We start from the raw sequence: 24,130 nt of genomic DNA, 5'->3' as shown, positions 1-24,130 counted from the left end.
GCTTTTCCTATCAAATGTTGACCTTTTCCCTACACCTCCCCCCACCATCCGTTCCCTAGGGCCTGCCTTTCCAGGTCCCAACCCAGCACCTCAGCTACCACATCACCAGGCAGAGTGGTGCCAGCAATAGCAGGATTTTGGAGTGCGCCAAGCAACAGGGCTGCCAGTGTCCCAAGGAGCGAGGGCAAGGACATTCCTCCACCTCCAAAACAGAAAATGTTCTCCACATCCCAGAGCGAGAAGGCAAAAACACCTGCCACCAAGGGCTCAGGCAAAACAAAAGTGGGAAGACAGCTACGCCACCATCCAAGGTGGGGAAGGGCCAAAAAATCAAAGGCAGGTCCACGTCGACGCCAACCTGCACGGCGGGCAAGACCGCCACCGGCATCGCCACCACAGACACCGCCGCCAGCACCGCAGACAACGTGCCCTTGACCTGTCCCTGCAGATACTGAGCCCTTCACCAGCACTGCAGTCAGTGAGCCCGCCACCAGCACCGCCGCTACTGGCACCGCCGCCAGCACCGCAGTCAGTAAGGCTGCCACCAGCACCGCAGTCAGTGAGCCCGCCACCAGCACCACCGCCACAGACACCGCCGCCAGCACCGCAGACACTGAGCCCTTCACCAGCACCGCAGACACTGAGCCCTACACCAGCACCGCAGCCACTGAGCCCTTCACCAGCACCGCAGTCAGTGAGCCCGCCACCAGCACCGCCGCCACAAAGACCGCCGCCAGCACCGTTTCCACAGAGCCTGCCGCCAGCAACGATGCCACAGAGCCCGCCGCCTGCACCGATGCCACAGAGCCCGCTGCCAGCACCGATGCCACAGAGTCCGCCGCAAGCACCGCTGCTACTGACACCGCCGCCAGCACTGCCGCTACTGACACCGCCGCCAGCACCGCCAGTGGCCCCGTGACATCCTGAGCCAGTGGTACCACCGCAGACATGGCTGCCATCCCCAGTGGTCAGTCGTACGAGGCTGGTAGTCAGTTCCAGGAGCCTTGCCAGCTTGTATGTTGCACCACCGTCAGTGGAGTGTCACATCCACTACCTCAGTCCTTGGCAGGTTGAAGCACTTTGGGCACAAAGCCCCCTCCAGAACCAGTGGAGAAAGGCATCCACTACCTCAGTCCTTGGCAGGATGAAGCACTCTGGGCACAAAGCCCCCTCCAGAACCAGTGGAGTATCACATCCACTACCTCAGCCCTGGCAGGATGAAGCACTCTGGGCACAAAGCCCCCTCCAGAACCAGTGGAGAAAGGCATCCACTTGAGAGACTGTGGCTTTGCACTCCCCAGGATAAAGTAGTGGGCAACCCACCCACTGAAAAAGACTTGAGAGACTGTGGATTTGCACTCCCCAGGATAAAGCAGTGAGCAACCCACCCACTGGAGAGACATGAGAGACTGTGGCTTTGCACTCCCCAGGATAAAGCAGTGGGCAAACCACCCACTGGAGAGACTTGAGAGACTGTGGCTCTGCACTCCCCAGGATACATCGATGGGCATGGAGCCCCCTCGTGGAGCTGGCGTCGTGCACTCATCCGGCTGAGGTGCCCCCCCTTCCGTTCCCCCTGAGGTGCCTGTTTCATTTCGATCTGATGCCCCAGCAGTGTTCTCTCCATTTGTAGTCTGGTATCGAGTGTGGGCCTCGCCCATGCATTTTGGGCCCAGTGGTCCACGGACTTTGAATGGTGCACTATCCGGACTTGTATAGTTGGTGTACATAATTGTTTATATTGTATTTAAAGTTTTGACTAATGGATTTTTATTGATTACAATTGTTACAATAATTTCCTTTTGTCATTGCGTTCTTCCAGGGGTGGTTGGGGGGTGTAAATCTATTGCTGCAGCATGTATTGGTGTGTATGTTGTTGTGGGTGAGGGTGGGGGTGGGGGTGTTGCGTGTGTGTATCACTCTCTTTTCCGTCCCCCCTCCCCTGTGTTGTAGGTGCAGTACTCACCGTGGTCGTCACCACCGTCGTTCGTGCTACTGCTAGAGGAGCAGGAAAACTATCGCAGGGAGTATTTGGAGTTCTGGCTCCATGGTGTCCTGGTTCCTTGTGGGTTGTGTAGAGGTGAGTGTTTCCCCTTCCAAGTCCTATTTCTGCCGTGTTTTTGTTTGCTTTGAATCCGCCCCGGAAAAGGTGGCGGATTGGCCTCTCATAATAGTGTGGGCGGTACATTGTCTTCCGCCTGTCTGTTGGCGGTGACCGCCATGCTGTTTGTTTCTACCGCCGTGTCGGTCGGAGTGTTAAAGTGGCTCTCTATGTTGGCGGTTTCCGCCATGGTTGTGATTCCATTTTTTTTACTGCCGGCCTGTTGGCGGTCTTACCACCGCTTTAACACCGACCGCCAGGGTTGTAATGAGGGCCATAATTTCCATTAGCAGGGGCATAACAATATGCGGGTCCCTGGTTGGGGATCAGTGGAGGAAAGTGTGGCATATTGATGGCAAAGGGATAATGGAGTCCGTATGGTGGTTGGGGTAGTAATGAATGAGAGAATTCAGTGGTGGTCGAACAATTTTCAAAGGTGGGATGCTGCCCTCAATGTTAAATCACTGTAGTCATAGGATGTGTGAAAAATCCAAGAGCCGCCCCAAGAACAAGTAAAGTAAATTTACAAACTCATTCATCAGGCGAGTGATAAGGGTGTGGTATGTAACCAGTGGTGCATTTTCGAGCACACTGTCACAAATATATTAATATATTATTAAAGCATGGTATGGTTGAGCACTGCCATTTAAAGACAGCATATTTCCTATTGAATCGGCACAAAATGTGCACTAATGTAGTTTTACTGATGGAACCATACAACAGACAAATGATAATGTGTGGAAACTGGGTTTCAGCAAATATTTATCATTTGTGCATCACCAAGTAAAATGGCTTGATTTGTTCTGATCACATTAAAAGCCATGTTCCCATCACATTTCCAAATTATTGTAAAAATTGCTTAATTTGTGCTTTCCTTACTGCTGATATATTTTTTAATGTCTGTACAGTTAATTCACAGGATTTTAAATGTTTTCCTGTGTTAGAAACAAATACAACCTTCACCCTTTCCTTTCACGCTCCATGTACCCAAGGAAGAGTGTCACATAGTTCATTTTACCAAACCTCTCACTTTGCAGTCAGAGATGTATATGTAAACGGAAAAGTAAACACCAATCTCCATGCATTGATTTATCACAAGACAGATTCTGAATGTTAGACCTATCAGCCTTAGGGTGGTCTTCCCCCAAACTTTTTTTGCCTTCCTCCCCTTATTTTCGCTAATGTTGTTTGGGCTGACCTTAGGACTCTGCACACTTTACCACTTGTAACCAATGCTAAACTGCATGTGTTCACTTCTTAAAACATGGTAACATTGGCTTACCCCCAACTGGCATATTTAGGTTACTTGTAAGTCACCAGTAATGTGGTACTACATGTACCCAGGGCTTGTAAATTAAATGCTACTTGTGAGCCTGCAACACTGGCTGTGACACCAACTTAGGATAGGCCATGACAACCCTGCGGATACTCTGCCTAAAAGAAAGACTGCTGTGCTGCTGAAAGGGCTGTCACTCTGCTGGAATGCTGCTCTGAAGAAACTACTGCTCTGCTGTGCAGACCTGCTGCCCTCTTGCATTGTTGAAAAGGAATGGACCAGCATCTGTAGAACCCAGGACCCCAAAGGGACTCTAAGGGCTAGTTGGCTGCCCTCCTGACTTGAGCATCAGGGTCAGGAGGCTTGAACCACCTTGATCCCAGCATCTAGAGTCTGCCATCTGCGAGTTCCACACTGCCAAATGGTACCACCTCAGTCCTGGACCCCTGGAAGTAGGCCTGCAGTTCCTCCACCAGCCCATCTGTGGACCTAGCAGAAACAATAAGCGTACATCTCCTCCACTGAGTGGTAGAAACCTGAGCAGAACTGATGCATTGCCTCTGCTGTGAGGTTTCTCCCAACATAAAGGACTCTGCATCAGGCCCGCAGACCATATCGGAACTACAGCCTGTGTGAATCTTTCCTGTCTCAGGCCCTCGCATCGCAGTCTCGACAATAATGCAAGTTCTCGCATTGCAGCTCTACAGCTTCTTGGAGCATACACATCACCTTGCCTGCACAATTAATTCCCAACAATGGACTTTGCCTCACAAGCCCTCATAGATAGAATCTTTGATGATGATGCAGGACTTTGTAATGCTCTGCAATCCAGGATTTAAGGTACTCTTATTCAGCAGGCTTCAATGGGTCCCTATAGCTTTCACGTGCTCCATCGTGGTCGACCTGAACTTGTGACTTTCTCCTTTGCTACCAGATATCTACAGTTAGTGCTTTGTGCTTTTTGGAGCTATCTTTACTGAAACCTTTAAACCTACTTATCTTCAGTTCCAGTGATTGGATTTTTGTCGTTTTGGTCTTCTTTTATGTATTGAAGAATGATCTGTTTTTCTAAATCTGATGTTGAACCCTTATGTGGTGTGTTTCACTGTGTTACTGTTTGAAATGTGGCACAAATACTTTACACATTGCCTCTTAAGGAAGCCTGACTGCTCTGTGTCAAGCTGTCAGGGGGCTAAGCACAGATTAATTTAGAATATGCTCGTGACTTGGCCCTGACAAGGGCTGTGTTTCTGCTTGAGTAGGTTCTACCCCCATCAACCCACAACCCAATTTCTTACACTGACAGTTGACCTCTGTCGCCTAGACCTCTGTCACCCAAATAAAAGGTTAACAATTTAGGATCCAGTTATGGAATATAGGTTTTTGGACACACGCTATGGAGAGTTTTCTACCTGGTTCATGCTCTCTCCTGGGACTGATTATTGGACCCCAATCGCGTCTGTAGGTTTCATTCATTTTTTACTTGGCATAGTTTACTTTTTTCTCGGCTGGATTTACATACTCTGGAGTCCAAACTATAAAATGCTGCAACGGGATCAAGACAAAACCGTTAATAACTTGCTGAGGGCAATGTTCTGCCTGTGCTCAGCTGTTGTAAAAATATCACGATACTTTGGGGCATATTTATACTCTGGGTCATATTTATACTTTTTGACGCAAAACTGCGCTAATGCAGTTTTGCGTCAAAAAAATTAGCGCCGGCTAACGCCATTCTGAAGCACCATGCGGGCACCGTGTTTATTCAATGACGTTAGCCGGCGTTAGCCGCCGGCGCTGCCTGGTGTGCGTGAAAAAAAATGACGTACACCAGGCAGCGCCGGCGTAGGGGAATATGGAGCTTGGGCGCCAAAAAATGGGGCAAGTCAGGCTGAGGCAAATTTTTCGCCTCAACCCGATTTGCGCCATTTTTTTCGACTCCCAACCCCCATTGAAATGACTCCTGTCTTAGCAAAGACAGGAGTCATGCCCCCTTGCCCAATGGCCATGCCCAGGGGACTTCTGTCCCCTGGGCATGGTCATTGGGCATAGTGGCATGTAGGGGGGCACAAATCAGGCCCCCCTATGCCACAAAAAAAAAAATATATATTACTTACCTGAACTTACCTTATGTTCCCTGGGATGGGTCCCTCCATCCTTAGGCGTCCTCCTGGGGTGGGCAAGGGTGACAGGGGGGGTCCCTGGGGGCATGGGAGGGCACCTCTGGGCTCCTTCCGAGCCCACAGGTCCCTTAACGCCTGCCCTGACCAGGCGCTAAAAAACGACGCAAAAGCGGCTGGACGTCATTTTTTTTGACCCGCCCACTCCCGGGCGTGAGTTTTGCCCGGGAGTGTAAATACGGCGCACATGCCTCGGAGTCAATTTTTTAGACGGGAACGCCTACCTTGCATATCATTAACGCAAAGTAGGTGTCCACGCTAAAAAATGACGCAAACTCCATGGACTTTGGCGCTAGACGCGTCTAACGCCAAAGTATAAATATGAAGTTAGTTTTGCGTCGGAATTGCGTTAAAAAAAACGACGCAATTCCGGCGCAAACATAGTATAAATATGCCCCTCTGTTTGCACCGAATGTGCGTCAAAATTTTTGACGCACATTCGGCGCAAACAATGCCCCATATTTATACTTTGACGTCCGACCCCGCGGGCGTCAAAGTTCCACCATGTGCGTCATTTTTTAGAAGGGGGAACCAGCCTTGCGTTAATTATATGCAAGGTAGGCGTTCCCTTCTAAAAAATGACTTTAAGGCCTGTGCCCCATATTTATACTGTGATGTCATTTTGACGCACAGGAGGGGGCAGGCCTTAAAAAACGGTGCCCAGCCTGATGGGCGCCGATTTTTAACGCCTGGATCAGGGCAGGCGTTAAGGGACCTGTGGGCTCAGAAGGAGCCCAGAAGTGCCCTCCCATCCCCCAGGGACACCCCCTGCCACCCTTGCCCACCCCAGCAGGACACCCAAGGATGGAGGGACCCCTCCCAGGGAAGTTAAGGTAAGTTCAGGTAAGTATTTTTTTCGTATTTTTTTTGTGGCATAGGGGGGCCTGATTTGTGCCCCCCTACATGCCACTCTCCCAATGACCATGCCCAGGGGACATACGTCCCCTGGGCATGGCCATTGGGCAAGAGGGCATGACTCCTGTCTTTGCTAAGACAGGAGTCATTTCAATGGGGGTTGGGCGTAAAAAAAAATGGCGCAAATCGGGTTGAGGCCAAAATTTTGCCTCAGACCTGACTTGCCCCATTTTTTGACGCCCAAGCTCCATTTTCCCCTACGCCGGCGCAGCCTGGTGTGAGTCATTTTTTTTGACGCACACCAGTCCACAGCGCCGGCTAACGTCATCCAATAAATAAGGCGCCCGCATGGCGCTTTGGAATGGCGTTAGCCGGCGTTAAAATTTTTGACGCACAACTGCATTGGCGCAGTTGTGCGTCAAAAAGTATAAATATGGGCCTTAGATTGTTACAAATGCATGCTTCATTTCTTTCTCACTCTGGGTCTACAGGGAAGTTTGATCTGGTCCAATCCACAACTGCCATAACAGCACAGTCCTGCAGTTGCAGGATTTGGCCAGACAAGGGCACTGACAGTAGTAGGCGAGGATCTGAGCATCAGTTTATTGCATTGTTAGAAAGGTCATAAAATGTCCAGCATTACCTTATCGTGCTGATGCCCCAAGCTCAAAGAAGTCTTTCTAAAGTGCCTTATTCCTAACCTCTGCCTCCCCCGTCGCCTCACCTACCACAGAAGCCATGTGTGCCTCATTCTCTGCTTTCTTACTCTGCGGTACCAAATGCAGGTCCCGGAGATGAAACCAGAATCCTGGCTTCTCTACGCGACTAAGTTGTGTGATTCGGAGCAAATGTATCTATTACTTACCCAGTGCTGATCATTTCACCAGGGCTTCCACTCTGAAAGGCTGAGACGACCCTGCGAGGATCCACAGCTCCTACCCCTCGTCTTGCATGTTCTGGAGGGAGGATGAATTGAAAAAACTATCTTTCCTGGTACTTGGAAGGTTTCGATAGAAGCATTTGGTTTGTTCAGAACTTTTCTGCCAGTCCTGCTATAGGTTTAAAGCCGAGAGATCAAATTTCTCCAGCCCTAACCAACCCCCAATGCACTGGGGATGATTTGAGTATTATCCGCACATGCAAACATCTAAGATCTAAGTGGAGAGACATACAGACTGAAGAGTGTAAGGCAGCACCCCGATATTGAGGGGTGATTTAAATGTCTAGCATTTGACACGGTGTCAAAGGTCGCGGATACACCAAGACGATTTAAAGCTGCCAAACCACCAGCCTCTCCTGTCCTACAGATATCACTGGAGGCCTCCAGGGGTATGGATTCTGTGCTCACGTTCAATCCTTCCAAGTAGGAGGACATTCCAAAGTCAACAATGTGCCCAGTGGCCTTCATAGCTGCGGTGACTGATACCTCTAGCACTGAGCTGCTCATCAGTGGCGGCGAGGAAATCCGTCTACATAAACTAGGCCCCGAGGACGGCAACTTGGAGAAGTCATCACAGCAGTCAGAGCTAGTATTGAAAAAGCTAGTTACCTTCAGCATCTTTTCTTGAAAGATACAGGATGATTGAGCACAAAACTTGACTGAGGAAAATATAGAGGGCGCAGTGATTGGAGACGATAAGACACTGATGAGCAAAAACAGATCTTTGGTGTTTTTTGGTAGCATAAAGTGGCCATTCGTGGAAATATCTACTCTTGGCAAGTTTAACTAGTTGACTTTTACATCTGGGAAGTGCATTTTTATAAAAAAAGAGACATCGGCAGTATTGGAGCAAAGACACCGTTGACTTTCTGGAAGTTTAAAGGCTCGTTTAGAGATAGACAAACCAGCAGTTTATGGGGCTGCTGGGAGGCACCTTCAGACCGACTGACCTTCAAAGGGATCAGTCCTCCAAGGCTTCAGTGAGCCACTCATTCATCCGAAGGGTCACCCCACAGGAGGGCAGGCAGGAGGAAGTGTGGCCAGCATAAAACCCTTGGAGGTTGTGTTTTCTCAGATTCAGCGGCAATTGAAATTAAATCTTTTCGCTAATTATGGAATGAGTTTCAGGCTATTTAATCGAGCATGTTAACCCTTTCGTCTGTTTTTTAGGGACACTTGGTGGTGACTAGTGGCAGTTTCCCAGCGCCATGATGCCCTCTCCCGGGTGAACGCTGTGCTCTATAAGAAGCTGATCATAGTTCGTGCTCTACAAACTTCCATGAAATTCATATTTTATGTGAAGTCCAACAGTTTTACTGTCCAGTTTATGAAACAGTGATACTAAAAGCTCCCTTTCTTAAGTAGAGGTATTTTTTGGTATTTAAAAAAAAATGTTAGTTTCGAATGACGAGTTTTTCAATTGTTTTTTTTTATAAAAACAGTCACACTAAGTAGTGATTTCTCTTTTTTCTCTTTTTACTGCTTTAATGCCAAAGAGGCGAAGCTTCAACCTGCAAAGTGGTATTCAAGGTAAATCTGTAAATGGAATTCACTTCAACACAAAAATAATGAATTAATGCTACTGTTAAGCTGTACACTAAAACCATTATAGTTCAGGTAAAAATAGCATCCAAAAAGACAGTTTGGTTACCACAACATACTGCTGCCGTTTTTTTTTTTTTACACAAAGGGACAGGCCATTTGGCTTTCTAAAGCGGCTCAGAATGGAATCGGAAATGCAGGTACAGGATGTGTGAACGCAGTTGAAGACGGCTAGTACTAGGGGCGTAAGTGGACTGCAGACAGATCAGAAGTGCACGTGTGAGCCATGAGAGGCTCGGTTCTGCCCCGGTTCTGTGCATTTGCACACACAAAGACGGGGTCACAAACCAGTTTTCATCAAAATAGCAAAGTCTCCAGAGCGTGCACTAAATCATCAACCCAGCGAACTCGTGCCTGACCTGCAGAAGGCACAGCCGTCGAGGTAGGATCTGCAGCCACAGCTCCATGTTTGCGAGCTGTGCTACCTGCAGCCCGTGCACAAACTCGCCAACCCAGCAAGCTCGTGCGTGACCTGCCTTGCAGAGAGGTGCTGCCTGCAGCTCGTGCACTAACTCACCAACCCAGCAAGCTCGTGCCTGCCCTGCAGAAAGCAGACCCTGCGAAGTCAGATTTGCAGCCACAGTTCCATATTAGCGAGCTGTGCTGCCTGCAGCTCGTGCACTAACTCACTCAGTTACTGCATTAGTTTACATACAGGCCAATTTGTTTCAAAACAGATGCACCAGTTTTTGGCCTGTGCTGCTTGTTCACGATAAGGCCTAGGTGAGTGAGCCTTATTTGAAAAGGGTGTCATGAAAGTGTTTAATGTATATGTTGACAAATTGCAAAATGCATCAACACCTCGACTTGTGTTACGTTGCATTGTGCTGCATTGGTCCTTCGTCACCAGGTTGTACAAATAATGTTCTGAATCATTGGATTGTTACCACCCCTCCTGGGTAGCTTACCTGTTGGGGTGGATTAACGCTGAACACTCGGGGACCTCAGAGTGGAGATGTCCGGCTCAGAGGCGCACGGAAGGATGCCTCTCCTCGGCTGCGTGGGTACCCTGGCATGAGGGTGCTGGCTGGCATTCTTATAGTGTGTGATGTGCCATCTGGGAGGCACTCGCTGATGCGAGCCAGCTTACAAACAAGAAGCAAAACAGCAACAGATGGGGTACAGCTTCCCTCAAGGGCTGATTTCCACTGAGTTGCATGGGGAACTGATGCAAAAGCTCGTTGTTTTTCCTGGTTTTTGTTTTTAATTGCAGTGCAGAGGGCGCTGGGACAACAGCCTCAGTCCCACAGCCTTTAACCCAGTAAATGGGTTTCTCTAACTTCAGTGCCAGGGATCAAACCTGTGACATATAAGTATCCGGGTGGGGCCTGAACTGACCTGGATACTGTCCCTGCATCACCAGGGGCAAGAGGTGTGAGTGACAGGGCTGTTCGTGGTACCCAGGACTGGTCGTCCATCTCATTTCTCTCAAGCAGTTAAACCTGAGCTCAAGCTCATCTTAGTCTGTAACCCCAGCAATCAATCTTAGGAGGGTCAGATCTCTGCCCATATACTCTACTCACCGAGGTACCCACCACTGGGGCAGGTGCGTGCATTCCACAGCTCTCAACTTGACAACGTTCTAACCATGCCCTTCTCATGCTGGAGTGTAAAGATTAACCTTGTGAATAGTCAGCCTACCCAGCTATTACACATAAGGTGTGCTACATAAGGCCATGGAAGGTATCCATGAATCACAAACTGCACAGACACACAGGTGCATACATGTGTATACATATGATGCACATACACATGTGAATGCGTGCGCTAACTCCCACATACATACACACTGGTGTGCAAACACATTCACACAAACAAATACACCTCGAGTCACATTAACTACACACTTACACATTTCTTACAGACATATGGCAACATCCTGGATTTGCAGAGAACAATGGAAAAGAGCAGACTTCCCATGATGAGATGCCAATAGAACTGACATTCTTTCTCAAGAGAGACAGAAAAGTTCAGTTTTTGCTCACATGGCACAGTTTAACGCTGTCATAAGACTGGGCTTCAGTAAAGGGGTGTCTCCGAGCCACTGAGCGCCACATCGATGGCTAAAGGTGTCAAACAGACGAAGATTTATAGATGGGGTTGGGAAATTCAAACTCCTCGGAATGTGTGGTCTCAAGGAGCCTGGAACATTCCCAGCCATTGAGCCCCACTCCGTCATGTCCTCACCACTGACAGACACAAATTATCACAACATTTACTCCTGCGGTGTGATGGTCCATTAGAAAATCAGAGGAGTTATGCTACCCTCTTCCTTGAGAGGGTGTTTGTTGACTTGCCTAAGAATTTCCGGTTGCACTTATGGAACTACCTGTGCACTCAAGGGAACAGACTAGGGTTTCCACTGAGGTAGATAAGTTGAGAACATATTGATGCCAGTAAAAAAACTAAAGTTTCTGTTGAGGGAGCGAGAACCCACCTCTGATAATACTCAATCTTTGTCGGGTGAACCACTAAAGTCACTAATAAACCTGGCACAAAGCAGTCAGGCTTAACTTAGAAACAATGAGTAAAGAATTTATGCAGTACTCAAACACTAACACAGTGAAAATACAACACAAGAAAAATCCTGACACAATTTAGAAAAATAAATAATATTTTGATAAATAAAACAACACTATAATGACAAGAATCAAGTAGAACCAGAGATGTTAATTTTTAAAGTTTGAATTAAAACTAGGTACAAAAAGCAGAAAGTACCAACCTCAGTTATCTGGTTGTGCTAAACCAAATTTAAGACTGTGATGGAGAGTGGGTTGGACACAGGGACCAGGTTTGTCCTGGTGGTTTATGCAGCACATAAACAGTAAAAACTTGAAAATACAACTCAAGAAATATCTGACACCAATTCAGGAAAATAGAGTCAAATGTAATAAATACAATGAGACCAAAATGTCAAAAATCAAATTAGTAGAACCAGAAATATTCAATTTGAATGGTTTAAGTAAAAAATAGTGCAAAGAAGATGAAAGTGCTAGAACAGGATAAAGTCACAAATTCAGTCCACCAGTGATGGAGAGAGAGGGACCAGTTTAGTTCTGCTGCAAAAATTACCTTCTCAAAGTCCGGTGCACAGAGTTTAAACTCCCAGGAGGAGCTCAACTGATGCCAGCCAAGGGTCCAGTACATGGGGAGGTTACCTCTTATCAGAAACTCACTTCAGCATAGACCAGAAGGGGTCACACAAGTCTAGTTGCAGGTCAAGACAAGTCCATTTGTAGGTCCAGGCACAGCCAGTTGCAGCAGGTCAGCTGAGCAGTTGCAGGAAGGCCTCTGGAGCTTGTGGAGTCCCTGTAGCTCAGAACAGGAGGTCAGCTAACTGCCCCCTGGAGTCACTCAGGTTAGCCTCGGATGAGGGAAGCAGGTCCGGTCTTATTTTTCAGAGAGCAGACAAGCCTCAAATAGTGAGACAGACCTCTGAAGAACAAGGCAGGTCTGAAGTAGCAGGGCAGTCCTCTGGGGAACAATGCAGGCCTCAAGTCGCAGGGCACTCCTCTGGTAAGAGTAGGGCAGTCCTCTGAAGAACAAGGCAGGCCTCAAGCAGCAGGACAGCCCTCTGGGGAATAAGGTAGGCCATCTGCTATAATCCCCGCAGGTACAGAAGTGCACTGATGAGTGGCTTATGAGGTCCAATATATATACCTGCTGCCAGCCTTTGAAGAGGGTGAAACATCTAGTCCACCCTCACATCTGGCTCTGAAAAGTTCTTTCCTTCCCCTTTCATACCCTAACTTGGCTCCAAGAGGTCTAGGGTGATGACTGGTGTCAAGTGTCTTTGTGCATTTGCTAGGGGCAGCCCTTTAAAATGTAAGTGGGCAGGGAACAGCTCCCTCCCTGCCATCCTGGCAGGATGGCCCTCTCCCAGTTACGTCCAGGTCCTGTTGTTCACTGTCTGGGTCTAATATGCATCCCTGATGGGGGAGAAAGTAACAGGCCCAGACATTTGGAAACTCCAAGCGCTAGCAGGCCTCAGAATGTTAGGGCAGGAAATGTCAACTTTGTAAAAGTGGCAGTTTCAATATTGTAATCTAAAATCTGACATTTCCATTAAAGAGGATTTTAGATTACAACTCACTTGAGTCCAAACATGACATGTCTACCTGTTCCTAATCAAAAGATAACACTTATTAAATGTAAGAAGGTAACTCAAGGTTATCCTATGATAGAGCTAGGCCTCACAATAATGAAACAAAATTGAGAAATTTTCACTACCAGGATAAATAAAACTTAAAAGTACATGTTCATGTTTTTAAATTGACTGTATCCTGTCCCTATGGGCTGTTTAGGACCTCCATTTGGGGTGACACATGCACTAGAAAGGGAGGTTTGAGCCTTTAGCGTATTTTGTAAGGTTGAAATTTGATTTAAAACTGCACAGAGGCTGCAGAAGCTGGCCCATGACATGTTGTAGAGGGTTACTTAAGTGGGTGGCACAATCAGTGCTGCAGGCCTGTTGGAAATGGCCTTTCTGCAGGGTCACCCCCAAACTTTTTGCCTTCCTCCTTCTCTTTTTCTGACCTCATTTTTGCTGGCTTTAGGACTCTGAACACTTTACCACTGCTAATCAGTGCTAAAGTACATACACTTGCTCCTTAAAACATGGTAACATTGGCTCATACCCAACTGCCATATTTAATTTACTTGTAAGTCCTTAGCAAAGTGCACTATATGTGCCCAGGGCCTGTAAATTAGATACTACTGGTGGGCCTGCAGCACTGGTTGTCCCACCCACATAAGTAGCCCTTAATCATGTCTCAGGCCTGCCATTGCAAGGCCTGTGTGTGCAGTTTCACTGCCACTTTGACTTGGCATTTAAAAGTACTTGCCAAGCCTGAAACTCCCCTTTTTCTACATATAAGTCACCCCTAATGTAGGCCCTAAGTAACCCATAGGGCAGGGTGCTATGTAGGTATAAGGCAGGACATGTACCAGTGTAGTTTATATGTCCTGGTAGTGTAAAACTAAATTTGTTTTCCACTACTGTGAGGCCTGCTCCTTTCATAGGCTAGCATTAAGGCTACCCTCATATAATGTTTGAGTGGTAGATTCTGATCTGAAAGGGGTAACCAGGTCATGTTTAGTATGACCAGAATGGTAATAGAAAATCCTGCTTATTGGGGAAGTTGGATTTAATATTGCTATTCTAGAAATGCCACTTTTAGAAAGTGAGCATTTCTCTGCACTCAAATCATTCTGTGCCTTCCAATCCACATGTGGCTAGGTTAGTTGACAGCTCGCTTGTGCATTTCACTCAGACAACCCCAAACACAGGATGCTCAGTCACACCTGCATACATCTGCATACTGAATGGGTCTTCCTGAGCTGAGAGGGTGGAGGGCCTGACAATTACATTTGAAAGGACAGTGGCCTGCCCTCACACAATGGACTGCCAAACCCCCTACTGGGACCATGGAAGACAGGATGGAACTGAAAGTGGACCATGAGCACTCCTAAGCCACTCTTTGAAGTCTCTTCCATTTCAAAGGCACATTTGGGCATTTAAACTGGGTCTCTGACCCTACAAATTCAGACACTTCTTGACAAGATATTTCCTGGGAAAGAAACTCTGAACCAGAACCTGCAACCTGCTAAGAGAAGTTGCCTGGCTGCCCAAAGGACTCACCTGACTGTTTTTTTGTAAAGAACTGCTGCCTTGCTGTTGCCCTGCTTCCTTGCTGCCTTCTGATGAGAAGTGCTCTCTAAGTGCTTGGATTGAGCTTGATTCCTGTCTCCTGAAGTCTCAGGGCCAAAAAGACTTCATCTCTGCAAAGAACTCCTTGTGCGGTGAAAATCAACGCACAGCCTGCCAGAATCGATGCACAGCCTGCCTTACGATGCGAAACTCACTGCACCGCCAAACCAAAATGACGCAGCCCGGCTCCCCGAAATCGATGCAGTGCCAGCGTTGCAATGGGAACTTCGACGGACAGCCCACCGGATCAATGCATTGCCTAGCCAGAACGACGCAGCCCAACCACCTGCGAGAGTAATCAACGTAGCGCTTGCCGTGCAACAGAGATTTCCTTGCATCGCTCACCGGATCGACGCAGCTCCTGTGACTTCGGCCTGCACTCCCAGGATTTCTCTGCATCGTCCCCGGGGCGTCCAAATACCCTGCAACCCGAAGAGGATCCAAGCCTGTGTGCCAGAAATTGACACCAAAACCCTTGCTGCATGGAAAAGTATTGATGCATCGTCTGTGTGCACCCGGAGAAACCGACGCACACCTCCTCGTTTTCCACGCATCTCCTCCTGCATGCAAGAGACCATTGTTGCTATTAAGAACTTAAAACTCATCTTATCATTACAAAAGTGATATTTCAACTTGTACTTATCAAATCTTGATCGTTTTGACCTTAATCTGCTCAGAAAAAAATTCTATATTTTTCTAAACCTGTGTGGTGTATTTTTGTGGTGTTTGCACTGTGTTATTGCATAATTCATTGCACACATACTGTACACATTGCCTTCTAAGTTAAGCATGCCTGCTCAGTGCCAAGCTACCAGAGGGTGGGCACAAGATAATTTGGATTGTGTGTGACTTACCCTGACTAGAGTGAGGGTCCTTGCTTGGACAGGGGTTAACCTGACTGCCAAACAAAGTCCCCATTTCTAACAAGGCCTAATAGTAGTGTTAGACCTGGCATCCTTGGCATGGTCTCCCCTAACTTTTTGCCTCTTCTTCCCACGTTGTTGCTGTGTGCTGGATTCAGTTTTTGCTGTTTTTGTTAGTCTGGGCACTTTATCACTGCTGACCAGTGCTAAAATGCAAGTGCTCCCTGTGTGAAATTGTATGTGTAATTGTCTTTTCCATAATTGGCATATTTGATTTACTAGTAAGTCCCTAGTAAAGTGCGCTAGAGGTGCCAATGGCCTGTAAATGAAATGCTACTAGTGGGCCTGCAGCATTGATTGTGCCACCCACATGAGTAGCCCTGTAAACATGGCTCAGATCTGCCACTGCATTGTCTGTGTGTGCAGTTTTTAAACTGCCAATTCAACCTGGCAAGTGTACCAACTTGCCAGGCCTAAACCTTCCATTTTTATACATGTAGGGCACCCCTAAGGTAGGCCCTAGGTAGCACCATGCGTAGGGTGCAGTATATGTTAAAGGTGGGACACGCGCTGATGTGTTTTACATGTCCAACCAGTGAAATACTGCCAAATTCGTTTTTCACTGTTGCAAGGCCTATCTCTCTCATTAGTTAACATGGGGGCTGCCTTTAAATATCCTTAAAGTGCGGTTTCTCTTTGAGAGCAGATAGAGATGTGGAGTTTGTGGTCTCTGAACTCACAATTTAAAAATACATCTCATGGTAAAGTTTGTTTTTAAATTGTCTGTTTGAAAATGCCACTTTTAGAAATAGGGCATTTTCTTGCTTACACCATTCTGTGGCTCTGCCTGCTGGTGAATTCCCTGTATGGGTCAGACTGACAGTTGGGCTGTTTGTGAATCTCCACTAGACAGTGACACAAAGGGAGTTGGGGTGTAGCCTGCATATCCTGATAAGCCATCTGGGCTAGAGTGGAGGGAGGAGTGGTCACTTGCACCTGAATGGGCTGTGCCTGCCCTCACACAGTGCAGTTGCCAACCCCCTGGTGTGTGTCTGAGGCCTGGCCTGGGCAAGGCAGGATCCTGTAAACAATAGAGACTTCTCTTTGAAGTTGGGCAACTTCAAAGGTAGACAGGGGTATAAGTATTGGACCCAAAACCCCAGACTTTAGATTTCTTGAAGATTTGCTTTTGGAGCCAAGAGGAACCTCTGCCCAGGAGAAGAGCTGAGGAGGAGTGCTGCCCCTGCCTGTGACTGTGCTTTGTTGGACTATCTTGCAGATGCTGCTTCTGCCTGTGAAAGGAGACAAAGACTGGACTTTGTGGTATGTTCCTGCTTAAGAAATCTCTCCAAGGGTTTGGAATGAGCTTGTTCCCTGTTCTGAAGTCTCAGGGCCATCAAAGACTTCCTCTGCCAGCACCTGGACTCTCTGCTGGGACTTCTGCCCTGCCAAGTGGTTCCTAATCCAGTCCCTTAAAAGGAAAAGCTGGTGAGGAAAGCAAGAAAAACCAAGTAAAGCGACTTCAGACGACTCCAGACCAATGCCGCTGCTGAATCCTGTGACGCCGTCTGCAACCGAAGCCGTGGTCGACACTGGAGTGCAATGACTGCACAGGCCTGACGCTGCTGCAGCCTCACTGAAGTCCCCGACTCCGTGGAAGTCACTGCACCATGTCGTGACTGCTGGATATTGACTCCGCCGAAGTACGCGAATCCAACGCTTCACACTGACGATGCCTCACCTCCACAGCCTCGCAGCAAGGACCCAACAGCTCTTCATGACCCCTCTGCTACTTCATTCTGCAGCATCAGAACCTATGCTGCCTCGGATCCAGCACCGTCGCGATCCCTGACTCCGTGCACAGGCTTGTTTCCTCATATTCACAAGGTACTGAACCTGGGGGTCCGTATGACTCCGTGACTGGCACCATTAGCGTCAGTTTATTGGGAACAACTCCGTCACGACACTGTGATATCACCCAAGCAAAGTATTTGTGTTTCTAAGCGCTATATTGATGTTTAATCTTTAAAAATTCAGAACTTTGCCTGTGTATGTTGGATTTTTGTCGTTTTGGTCTTGTTTTGTTCCAATAAATATTCACTATTCTTCTAACCGGTGTTGAGTCATTTTGTAGTGTTTTCACTGTATTACAGTATGTGTTGGTACAAATACTTTACACATTGCTTCTGGGATAAGCCTTTCTGCTTGTGCCAAGCTAAAAGGGGGTGAGAGGGAGTTAACCAGATGTGTTTCTCCTTTGCCCTGACTAGTGTGAGTGTCCTTGCTTGGACAGGGGGTAACCTGACTGCCAACCAAAGACACCATTTCTAACAGGTAGCATTTAATTTACAGGCCCTGGGTACATGTAGTATCACTTCGCTAGGGTGTTATAAGTATATTAAATGTGCCAATTGGATGTAAGCCAATGTAACCATGTTTAAGGGAGAGAGCACAAAAACCTTTTCACTGGTTATCAGTTGAAAGTACCCAAGACCAACAAAAACACATTTCAGCAACCAGGAGTGGGGAAGTCAAAAATGTTGGAGGAAGACTACACCCAGGCAGTCAGGTCTTACAGATAGAGTGATTGAACATGCCGCAAAAAGTGGTCAAGTTGGGAGAAGTTTAAGAAAGGGCCCCCACTCTAGCAAATGCTGGGCTTCTTTTGTCAGTGGACAACAATGTGGTGCTTTGTTTGGGAAGCTGTATTTTGTTATACTGTGGATGACCTACTGTGGATTTCTTTACTCGCCCCTTAGATCTCTTAGATCTCGTTCTTCTCGACAGGTTTACATCCCTTACGTCAAGAGATCATGGGGAGGTAATTCGTTCTCCATCAGGGCTGCTCGGCTCTGGAATGCCCTGCCCTTTGAATGCCGTCAGGAATCCTCTGAACTTCTCTTTAGGAGGAAGTTGAAAACCATTCTCTTTCCCAGTTAATCTGCTTCCCCTGACTCTTCCGACATTCATGGTGTACTTTAGCGCTGGGATGCCCCCGGGTAGCCATGCGCTCTACAAATCTATAAACTAAACTAAACTAAACTAAACCTACTATGCTGCACTGCCACAAACGTATGACAGGCTAGTGCAAAAACCTACCATTCAGCACTGTGAAAAATCAGAGCAGTGCAAAAGTCTTATTTTAAAAACATGTGAAAACATTAGCACAGAGCACTGCTAAAGGCTTATCACAGGAAAACTGTGAATGATTTGAGCAGGTTATTGTGGAAGACCACAAAGTGCTGTGAAAGACATCATGGAAACCTTATAAGACTTACAACATAGGTCTGTAAAACACAACGGAGAGAACCCTAAAATACTGACCAGAGGCTGTGAAAGACTTACCGCACACATATGTCAAAGGTATGCAACAGAGCACCTTCAAAAAGTTACCACAGAGCACTATGAAAGACTTGACCCAGACTTTCCCCAGATAACTGCGAGAGATGTTCTCCACAGCAATGTGAATGACTCCCCACATGGCTGTGATCAAATATATTGCAGAACAATGCAAAATAATTACCACAAAGCACTGTGAAAGACGTACCTGAAAGCAATGCAATAGACATCACAGAGGCATGAGTAAGACTTAATGCAGACAACTGTGAAAAGGCCTGTCTCAGAACATTTCAAAATGTTGCAGAATACTGAAAATGACCTACTGCTGAGTACTGCAAAATGCTTACACCTGAGAAATTGGGAAAGACATACTGCACAGCACTGCAGAAGACTTACTCAAAAAAGCTGAAAAGGCCTTACTACAGAAGACAATACAAAAGACTTAGGGCCTGATTTATATCTTGTGGGTAACAGTGATGCAGCCGGTTTTCCAACTGAAAACATGGCCACCTCCATGATGGTCAACCGACCATATTAAAATGTAAGCGGGTTCATAGGCAAAAGACAGCCAATGGTTCCCCACCACTGCCAGGAATCACCACCCATGTTGACAGTGCAGTCCAGCTGATGCAACTGTGGCAGCCAAACCCCCACACCTGAGTTGGCAGATTGGGAGCAATAAAAGGACAAAACACCCCTTTTTTTACACTTTTCCTATTTCCTGGTGACATGAACCCAATAGTGGTGATGATACCTCTGTTGCTGCTGCTGGACCAAGATGAAAACCAATGCCATTGTCACCGGAACCGGAGGTAAGTCATCCACGGACTTGGAGCAGTACAACAGCACAGGACTCAACTTCCTTTACCCAAAGGCCCCAGACAACAGTATAATGCCATGGAATGTAAATTCCTGAAGTTTTGCACTTACATACATTTGTAAAAATACACCTCAAGATGTCTGTAGTACCCACCAATCTGCCACTGATTGCCTTCATTGCAATGGACACCTACACCATATGACACAGCAATTTAAATAAAAATTGTGACCATACAGGTTTGTGCAATAATGTCCCCAACCAATAGATCTCAATATAAATAGTATCCCCTGTAGGGGTTACTCCACACCATGACATTGTAGCAATTGCAATACAAAACGCCTTGAGGGTCACAGAATGTACAGCCAATTTTACCTCTAAACTGCAAACATGTCAGAGATCTAGTAAGCTCTTATGCCCCCTTTGTGTCTTAATGATGTCAAACAGTAGATGCAGGTGTACATATTATTGACACAGCATGTCATAATGAACACACATGCATTCTCTACTTCCAATATCAGAAAGACACAAAAGTTTGGTATAGGCGTCCAGTAACATGATGAATGATTGCACCAAAATTCTCATATCCATCACCAATGTGCCACACTTATGTATGCATTAAAAAAACAAAGAAAGATACATCCTGGTTTGTCACCCTCACAAATGAGAGGAAGTGTATGGCTCACGCATTAGCAGAAATACCATCATCAGCAAATAATTGGTAACAATCATAAAGAAAACCAGGACAAAGGTACTCTCCAAAATAAATTATTTTTATGTAGTAATGAGATGCTTCTCTCAATTTTCAAAACAATGTTTAAATGTCCTTACAAAATGTTATTTACATATATACAAATTGTCCTTTGCCCATGAAGCCATAAAGTGGGCCACACTTGCCTCCTACTGTCACTGCCATAAGTAACCTTCTCTGGAAGGAGCATCTATGGGACAGTGAAAGTAGGCACCTCAATAATGTCACTGGGAAGGGAGGGTCCCTGGGTGTGGGAATGGTAAATTTAGGTTTGGGAGGGGTGGGTTAAAGTTTAAGATGGGTGTGTTTGGGTTTGGTTGGGGTGGGTTGGAATTTGGAAGGGATGGTGTTGGATGTGGAAGGGGTAGCTTGGGATGTGGAAGGGGTAGGCTGGGATTTGGAAGGGGGTGTTTCATTGTGGATTTCAGACATATGTTCGTAAAAGGTCCTCAGCCTCATGACTTAAAACTGTCAAACATTCACCCCAGTACAAAGATCTGGGCCTAAATCCATCGTTTTTTTTGCTGCCCATGCCATTCCAATTTGGACCCAGCCATATGCAAATCAGTCTTGACATGGGGAACAGTCCAGCCCGAATTGCCAGGCCAGGTCTTCCCTGGACTGGAAACAAGCATCCTGGGACCAGTTTTGGGGTTTCACCTCTTATCAGGCAGGCTAGCTTGAATCCAGTGGCATGGGAAGCACAGGACCCACGTCTGGGCATACCGACAAATGCAAAAAGAACAAGTGATGGACGGAATGCTGAACATTGTCAAACATTCACCCCCAGTACAAAGATCTGGGCCTAAATCCATCGTTTTTTTGCTGCCCATGCCATTCCAGTTTGGACCCAGCCATATGCAAATCAGTCTTGATCCTGTTCCCCATGGGAACAGTCCAGCCCGAACTGCCAGGCCAGGTCTTCCCTGGACTGGAAAGAAGCATCCTGAGACCAGTTTCGGGGTTTCACCCCTCATCAGCCAGGCTAGCTTGAATCCAGTGGCATGGGAAGCACAGGACCCACGTCTGGGCATACCCTTCCCACTTAGGGCGACAAATGCAAAAAGAACAAGTGATGGACGGATTGCTGAACATTGTCAAACATTCACCCCCAGTACAAAGATCTGGGCCTAAATCCATCGTTTTTTTGCTGTCCATGCCATTCCAGTTTGGACCCAGCCATATGCAAATCAGTCTTGACCCTGTTCCCCATGGGAACAGTCCAGCCAGAACTGCCAGGCCAGGTCTTCCCTGGACTGGAAACAAGTATCCTGGGACCGGTTTTGGGGTTTCACCCTTCATCAGCCAGGCTAGCTTGAATCCAGTGGCAGGGGAAGCACAGGACCCACGTCTGAGCACACGCTTCCCACTTAGGGCAACAAATGCAAAACTAACAAGTGATGGACGGAATGCTAAACATTGTCAAACATTCACCCCAGTATAAAGATCTGGGCCTAAATCCATCATTTTTTTGCTGCTCATGCCATTCCAATTTGGACCCAGCCATATGCAAATCAGTCTTGACCCTGTTCCCCATGGGAACAGTCCAGCCCGAACTGCCAGGCCAGGTCTTCCCTGGACTGGAAACAAGCATCCTGGGACCAGTTTCAGGGTTTCACCCCTCATCAGCCAGGCTAGCTTGAATCCAGTGGCATGGGAAGCACAGGACCCACGTCTGGGCATACCCTTCCCACTTAGGGCGACAAATGCAAAAAGAACAAGTGATGGACGGAATGCTGAACATTGTCAAACATTCACCCCCAGTACAAAGATCTGGGCCTAAATCCATCGTTTTTTTGCTGCCCATGCCATTCCAGTTTGGACCCAGCCATATGCAAATCAGTCTTGACCCTGTTCCCCATGGGAACAGTCCAGCCCGAACTGCCAGGCCAGGTCTTCCCTGGACTGGAAACAAGCATCCTGGGACCGGTTTCGGGGTTTCACCAGCCAGGCTAGCTCGAATCCAGTGGCATGGGAAGCACGGGACCCACGTCTGGGCATACCCAGCAAAGGTGACGTCGCCCCTTTTGAGCGGGGCAGATGTGACCAACTTGGGGGGAGCAAGAGGGAGGGTGGTGCTGGAAGTGGGGGGATGGACGATGACACGTGTCACTGTGGCTCCAAGGTTCACCCCCACTAGGGACTGGTCTTCATTACAGGGCCCCAAAGAAGACATTAAATCATTTGTGGCCTCCTGACCCATCCCCTCACCCTCCATGCCACTGAGTCCCTTGATGTCAGTGGTGTCCACACCCAATTCCTAGTGGCCTTCTTCAACACACTGACATGACCGCTGTTATCTTCGCTTTTCCCAGTTGATGCTGAAAAAACAGATGCAACAGTATGAGGGCATCTGTGCTAATACACTTGGACATCAATGTTCATTACACGACATTTGCACAAACTTCAGTAAAACTCCATCCCAGCTCTCATATCATATATGCCTTTATCACTTATACACTTTTCAAAAGCATGAGTAAACACATAGGCCTGGAGACATCTCTGAACTAACCATTGCAGTACATAGACAAGAAAGATTCACATTTCCCAAAGGGCTAGGTGTTTGGCTGGAAATTGACTGTTCAAGATGGAACACTACAACATATATGTGATGTAACCTGCCATCTTCAAATGTACCTTTAGGTTTCACATTGCTCTCCATCATTAACTCCTGTTGCACTCAATACAGTTTGGCATACACATTCACGTTGTTTAACACAGACTGGCTTGCATGCACATTTGTAAAGGACTATGGACTCAGGTCAACCTGCTACTGTACACATGAACTGACTAGAAGTTTGCAGGACAAACTGGTTATTAACATGTGTCAGATAAGGAATGATGCCACTGTACACAGAATTCAAGTCCATTTGGTGCAGATGCACATTCTCATATTGTCCTTGCACCAACTTACCAATGTCAAGTCTGGTATCTCAAGTGCATCATAATTGTGCTGTTTGCCATAGGCACCAATAATAGGGTCTACATCTACTGCACATCTTCGTGATGTAGCATCCCACCTGACCCAATCATGACACAGGGCATGTTTGATACAATTGTCGCTTCTGTCATTGAAAAAATGCAGGAAACCCTTTTGTTTGCATGCAGCCATGTGTCTGCCCAAAACAGTGCTTGCCTTGTGAGGAGAAGTCTAGTGGCAACCTTCAGCACAAAGCAATACACCACAAACAGCATCAGACACTGTCCATTCAACATCCGTTCAAGTTACACTTCCAGAAATCCTCATGGGCTTTGGATGTGTGTTAACCTTAATGTTGATGGCATACAGTATAGCTGGAAAGCAATTAGGTTAGCCCACATTAATATCTAGAGACAATGACTTACCCCCTTGGTGAGCCCTCAACTACCCATCAAGCTATGGGTAAGCCAAGGATGCTGTCCATTCGGGGGGACAGGGTGCAGTTCACCCACTTGGATCACTAGGAGGACTGCTTGACTTGGCCTTCAGCAGATTTTCTTGTCTCCTGACGCAGGTCCTTCCACCTCTTCTGACAGTGCAAACTAATCCACTTGTTGACCCCCAGAGCCCACACCTTCTTTGTGATGGCCTTCCATGGTGCCCTCTTCTGATGGGCATTGACCTGTATAGATGACAGAAAAGAACAAGGAAAGAAATTATGAGTGATTTTGTTTCGTAGTACTGCTGTGACATAATTTGTTGGCATTGCACACATGCAT

The sequence above is a fragment of the Pleurodeles waltl genome, chromosome 4_1 (genome assembly GCF_031143425.1).
Source record: "Pleurodeles waltl isolate 20211129_DDA chromosome 4_1, aPleWal1.hap1.20221129, whole genome shotgun sequence".
Lineage (NCBI taxonomy): Eukaryota > Metazoa > Chordata > Amphibia > Caudata > Salamandridae > Pleurodeles > Pleurodeles waltl.
The sequence above is the reverse complement of the archived record's forward strand: the minus strand, read 5'-3'. Positions refer to the sequence as shown.